Source organism: Limulus polyphemus, unplaced genomic scaffold, assembly GCF_000517525.1.
Source record: "Limulus polyphemus unplaced genomic scaffold, Limulus_polyphemus-2.1.2 Scaffold241, whole genome shotgun sequence".
Classification (NCBI taxonomy): domain Eukaryota; kingdom Metazoa; phylum Arthropoda; class Merostomata; order Xiphosura; family Limulidae; genus Limulus; species Limulus polyphemus.
This window is the reverse complement of record NW_013665851.1, coordinates 353366-360522: the sequence shown is the minus strand read 5'-3', so window position 1 is coordinate 360522 and position 7157 is coordinate 353366. Positions and strand designations below refer to the sequence as shown.

Genomic DNA, 7157 nt, shown 5'->3' with positions numbered 1-7157 from the left:
TCCCACGGCTGAAAGGGCGAGCATGTTTGGTGTGAGAGGGATTCGAACCCGCGACCCTCAGATTGCGAGTCGAGTGCCTTAACCACCTGGCCATCAAAAATGCGTTCCTGCACTATGGAGCTGTGAAGGCACTATAAGTTTGACTGTTAAATCTGTTGACTAGTTTACTTTCCTATAGCGTATCACTTCTCAATTAGACTATTCATAATATTAAAAACCACGCAGGATCAACAGAAAAAAAAATAGTATCAGAATTGAAACCCCAAAACCCGAATGCTTTCGGAAAGTGGATTTTACTTCACGAGGGAGAAACATTTTTCATTTACCTCTGATGAAGGAAAGGCCATTTTCCGAAAGCGCGCGAATTCAAAATTAAGGACAACTATACATAGCTCGTGTTGTTTTGCTCGGAAATTCTAAAAAACAAACAAACGTGGCAGACATGATCAAAGAGGAACGGGCCTAAAACACTTTCGACTTAATCATATCCAGAAAAGATCTCTTACAACATACTGCTGACTAAATTAACATGAAAACTATGCGAAGGTTCTTTACTTGGCAGTGTTTAAGACTTTGTCATCTCATATGTTGGAGTGTCATCTTGGTGTGGAAAGAAATGTAAGATTAAATGGATAGCATCCAACCCACAGGTTGAGACCTAAGCCTTCCTCAAAACAACAATCATCGCATTTGAATATTTAGTTATTATTTTTTCCGAATCATGATATGAGTTGTGTCCTTATATTACGGTCAAGGTTTTACTAAGGCTCAGGGATGTAACTACCGGGAGTATTGGGATGTTCCCCACCTGCTCCAGCTCTCCAACGTTAGAGATATCTCGTCGGACAGAAATACACTAGTTTGGGCACCCTGCCCGACTAATGCGAGATATACAACGTTATACTCAGTAGAGTAAAAAGATTTCAGTGTTAAAACATTATTACGCTCGCTGCAATACAAGTAGTTTAGACTAATGCGAGATATACAACGTTATACTCAGTAGAGTAAAAGGATTTCAGTGTTAAAACATTATTACGCTCGCTTCAATACACGTAGTTTAGACTAATGCGAGATATACAACGTTATACTCAGTAGAGTAAAAAGATTTCAGTGTTAAAACATTATTACGCTCACTGCAATACACGTAGTTTAGACTAATGCGAGATATACAACGTTATACTCAGTAGAGTAAAAAGATTTCAGTGTTAAAACATTATTACGCTCACTGCAATACACGTAGTTTAGACAGGTGTTTTATTATATGAATGATATCAGTAGGTGACTAATCAAATTATATCCTGCCAGGAAACATCAAATGTTTCTCACCTATTGACCAAATTGCGTAATAGACAGCTTTCCTAAGTAAGTATCAGAATATATAATCTATATCTAGAGATAAAACAAATTGAAATTTCATCGTGTTGGTACTTGTCAATTTGTCAGTTGTCTGTTCTACATTTCCATTTAACAACACACAATTACCTACACATGTGAGAGAAGTAGTATCCCGAAGAGCCCTGGTATTAGGGCGAAAGGCTTCGTTGGCAGTGGATATAGCAAATACGGTAGGTTCGATATATCAGTATACACTTTTATTATTATTATTATTATTTTTACACGTATTTTATTAGAATTAAAAATACCCGTCGTGCAGGATACAACCTTATCAGGCAAAATGGGCACCCCACCCCCACTCAATGATCACACCTTCTAATACTGACACGACAGGAATAACTGGAACGAAAAACACCACAATGAATAAGAACTCTAATCAACTTTAATCATTTAAAAAAAAGAAAAACCTTGGCAAGTTTATGATTATAAATAAAGGCCTGCCCAGCCCAAGGTTCACCAGTTTCTGCTTTAGTCACGACCTCGGATTTGTATAAATTTTTTTTATTAATTTCATGGAAACAAAATGCCATGCTCTTTATAAAACATTTTACTGGTCGCTACACGAATTCTATAAAATCCTTGCTGTATAAGCAAGCTTGTAGAAAGGGGGATATATATTTTTTCCTTTCTTCGATGATGGCTTATACTCGCTTTTGTAACACTGTGCATACATACGGAAATAGCATATTAGTGGAAATATACTATAAATGTTTACTTGCAGTGATAGTAAAGGAACCATTACATATTTTGGATATTTTTTTCGTTCCTGGTCACAAAAGTTACACACGAAACGAGTTCGACTTTGGACCAAATACAACCCCCTACTTCCAGACCCAGCTACGGGCTTGGTATAAGATAGATATAACACGATAGTTATAACTAGATACAACTAACATGTTTAAAAGATTAGAAAGTTTGAACGCTTGCAGTTTCATATAGAATAAACACCTTTGATAGCAGGATTGTAACAAATGTTGTTATACCTGTTCAACTTATATTTATCTTTTCGGATCAACATATAAAGGCCAAATAACTAAATACTATTGTTATTCCTGTTGAACTGATGTTGATAGCTATATCATTTCGGATCAACATATAAAAGCTAAAGAACTATATACTATTGCTATACCCGTTCAACTGATATCCTTGGATATATATATTTTGGATCAAAATACAAAGTTTATGATGGAAATATTTTTCCTTCATTGCAAACAATGCATTTCTGGGAGCCTCTTATATTTTGAAGATACATAAAATAAAATTAAAAACACTTAAAATTTGGCAATATAAAGTTGTCTTACTAAATGTTATATACTACGTGAAACATCAGAATATAATTCTTATAAACACAACTCAAAGCTGAAACTGTCTGTAACGAATGTGTGAAATATCGGTTTATTTTTCTTGTGCTACTGATATCAGTTTATTTTTATTGTGCTACTGATATCAGTTTATTTTTCTTATGCTACTGATATCAGTTTATTTTTCTTATGCTACTGATATCAGTTTCCTTACTATATTTTCTTAATGAACATAAGATCACCATATGTTGTATACTTTTCTAGAGCGTGGTGTTTAATCTGATGTGAATACTGTGTTTGTAAACTGGGTTACTCGGTTAATGCACAGTGTCTAGTGTTGAATGTTTCTCGGATGATTGCTTTAGGGTTTAATACAGTTTTGTCAACAATAGTGCATGTTTTTACAGTTAATCATAGTCAATCTTTTAAAGTTCTTACGAAATGTGGCTTAAATAATTTTAAAAGCATACACGTTAGAAGTAAACCTGCAGACAATGAACCCGAGAAGAAAAACATTAGGCTTTTTAAAAGCGAACATATATTAAGATGTTTTTTACACAACTCCAACACGTAAACTCATTTCTTCTAATAAAACAATAGTCTTGAATAACACACTAAGAGGTAATAAGTTGAAATCTGTATAACTGGACACGTAAACTCATTTCTTCTAATAAAGCAATAGTCTTAAATAACACACTAACAGGTAATAAGTTGAAATCTGTATAACTGGACACGTAAACTCATTTCTTCTAATAAAACAATAGTCTTGAATAACACACGAACAGGTAATAAGTTGAAATCTGTATAACTGGACACGTAAACTCATTTCTTCTAATAAAACAATAGTCTTAAATAACACACGAACGGGTATTAAGTTAAAGTCTATATAACTGGACACGTAAACCCATTTCGATATTTGGTTTTCTTGGTTTTAAGTAGTTATTTATTTTATTTCAACATGCTAGAGCTCAGCTTGTAGGTGGCCCATTACAATTTATCTTAACCCTATACGTTGCTTTATTAAAGTGTCTAATTAATTAGTTTTAAATATATATATATATATCGGTACGATAACTACATGTTTTACATTATTTTATGTTTGGCGGAATAATTTATCAGATTTACTACATTTAGTTGGTTCAGACTGTTATCTACTAGTTTCATGTTTATTGGCAGAGATGACTAGCCAAACGACTCACTCATCTTACAAATAAGTGAAAGCCATAATTCATTGAATAAATCAACGTGTAAATTATAGTAAAAAGCATGCTAAGGTTGTCACGTGTAAGTGATTTGCAATAAACACATTACAGCGCAGGTTATCCACCTGTTGTTACGAAGATCAAGCTAAAACAAGTTCAAGTCCTTGTTACGCGTTTCGGTTGACGGTCAACGTATTGCTTGTTACCCGAGGAAAGTTGATACAAAGTGCTAACATGAATAGTTCCGCTATTAAATTGTTGTTTTTATTGCTTCAGATCTTGTCTTTTAACATTTTTTGTTTAATATTTAAAGTAGTTTGCGAATAATATATGAGTGTAAATCTCCAACAGGAAAACGAGACAATAGAACAATCAGATCCGGTCCCAGCTTGCCTAGTCCTGGTGGGAGGGGATCAGTGAAATAAATATAGGAACTAGAATATCAATAATTCTAATCATATTTAGTGTAGAAGTTTGATTTATTTATTTATTTTTGTATTACAAATCACTAATCTAGGGGCCCGGCATGGCCAGGTGGTTGGGGCGCTCGACTCGCAGTCTGCGGGTCGCGGGTTCGAATCCTCGTCATACCAAACATGCTCGCCCTTTCAGCCGTGGGAGCGCTATAATGTGATGGTCAAACCCACTATTCGTTGGTAAAAGAGTAGCCCAAGAGTTTGCGGTGGGTGGTGATGACTAGCTGCCTTCCCTCTAGTCTTACGCTGCTAAATTAGGGACGGCTAGCGCAGATAACCCTCGTGTAGCTTTGTGCGAAACTCAAAAACAAACAAACAAATTAATCTAGGTCTTTGGCATGAAACAGCAGAAAGTCTGCAAATGATAATTGTGGAAGCGAAGAGATTTTTGGTTTCGTTTGGTGTAAGCTTGTGGTTCGTGTGTTGGGCCAAGGTTCGAGCCGCGATATGCCGCTGAGCACGTTCCACACTTTCAGCCGTATAAACGCTATAACCGTAATAGTCAATCCCACTATACGGGTGAGAGTAGCGTATAGGACACGGGTCCTGTTGATTGGTTACCCACTTTATGGTCAGCATTATTAAATTAAGGATTGCAACGCCTGAACCTTGATGTTTTATACATGACTGCTTAGCCCATGTTTCGCACGAGCGCTGTTCAGGTTGAAAATACCAAATATTGTACATTGTAGTACCATTCTCATACATCATGCTACCCAACTTTCAAGGAAAACCACATCATAAAAGCGGTACTTAGACGTGTATGAAAACATAATAAAGAAAAAGAATGTTTAGAACTTTAAACTAAATTTTAGAAAGTTTTAGTTTAAACGCCAAAAGCTGGTGAAGCATTGGAAATCAGTTGTGATGAAATTTACGTAAAATGTGAAGGTATTTTCACATATTCGTCTTAATTTGTCTTTTTTTTTCGAATTTCAAATGAAAAGTAAGAAAAAAGCTTGAGATCTATCTTTTTGTGGCCCAAAAGTTACTGTCCAATAAACTTTTCGTACAATACCAGAATCCGTCATTTGGTCTGGATGGAGACAGACAAGAGTTTATCAAAAATGTTTGGCCTATTAAATTCCAGAAAGTTCAAATATTTTGTTATGACACACACGAAAAAAAAATAAATAAAAAATCTGATCACCATCCCACGAGTTTTTATAAAAGAACCAGTTGTGCTAACAAAGTAATGAAAAATTATTTAACCTAAAATATTAGTAATATTCTCACATTTATTATTTTTATAGAGAAATTATTTGCGATTTTAATTTCAAAATTAAAATTTTTCTCTTAGTTATCAAACATACGCCATTTGTTGATCTCAATAAATTTGCACTTTCTGAAGGATGTCATCTGCCTTAGAAAACTCAGTTATTTTTGAAAATTTGTTTTTATGTTTGAAGAGAAAACGTTACACCAAAAACATGTTTTGTCTTAAAACTTATAATCACCACTACAAGAGAAAAATATAAATTAAACGAGAAAATTTAATTTCTTATTTTACTTCTAAGTATTTTAAATTTTAATTAATAATCTAATACTTAAAAAAAACGAAAATATTAGTATACGTATCAAATTCAATATTTTACAAATAATAGCAAACAAAAGGAATAAATTACTCATTTCCTCTCTCGAGTAGAATTTGAAGAAGCTAAAATATGGTGTTTTAATTGGATTTTTTAAGTTTTAGTTTTATGTTTTCATCTCAGTGTTATGAAGACGAAGGTTTGTTTGCTTGTTGTTAAGCTCAAAGCTACACAATAGGCGCTATATTCTGCCCATAACAGAGTACCTAAACTCGATTGTTTAATGTTATAAGTTTTATGTTTTCAAGATTAAAACAAACTTAATCATTAAGTTATTGTCATATAACTTAATACATATCTTCAACAAAAGATAGCTATACATGAAAAATACGTGAAGAGGTTATTACAAACCATGTTTAACCTAATGATACCACAAAACTTTGACTGGTGATAACATTATTAATATCATGTTTGAGACTATAGACTGTCATAAACTTTTCTAATATTTGTGCTGAAAATATGAAAAACATTTTAAAGTTCATTCTTACTGTTGAAGACAGAGATATGGTTAACATGTAAACAGTTATTACTAGATCTATTAATGTTAATAAAAAATCATAAACTTCAAAAGAGAAGGTTAAAAGATCGTCTTGTATCGGAAAAATAGCAGTTCGTGAATGAAATGTGCTAAAAATATTAATTTATTAAAATATAATCTTTTCAGGACGTTCTATTATTCATCTTCATTTTGTTGAAATTTGTTCATCTATTCAAACAAAATCGTCTTACCTCTTTGTAACTAAACTCTGTCAGTCAACTAAAGAACTTGTGAATGCAGACAGTAAGTAGATGTCTATCTTAACCAGGCGATGTGAAATCAACTAGCTTCTGAGAAAGTCCATTATATGTACCACTCGAGGTGTATCACTGAGAAAACTGACCTGGTTAGATAACCAATGAAATACAGTAACACAGAAAATCACTTGAAAGAGTGACCATGCGCGTTCGACAATTTGAAAGTGCGCATACTCTAAACTGTTTCTAGGAGTATATGCATTTGTATAGAAATCTACATATTCGTTAAAATATCAAGCCATTTAACGAGAATGCTCAAATTATATTGTAATATAGGTCAATGTTGGATACAGGACCAACTTGTCCTGTACAATTCAATATCTCCCACAGATATAAATAAAAAGTTACCGTAACTGTTTCTCCTTTCGTTAGTTTTCATGATCTATCAAAAACAAA

General features: G+C 33.5%; 1 protein-coding gene across 1 annotated transcript in view; it reads right to left on the bottom strand.

The window, feature by feature from the left end:
- LOC106478686 (solute carrier family 26 member 10-like) overlaps positions 1–6832 on the bottom strand; it is a 56577-nt gene extending 49745 nt beyond the window's left edge. The window contains exon 1 of the mRNA XM_022382342.1: positions 6696–6832. The gene's annotated coding sequence lies outside the window, so the exon portion shown is untranslated. The remainder of the gene's footprint in view (positions 1–6695) is intronic.
- Between the last annotated feature and the right edge of the window lie 325 nt (positions 6833–7157).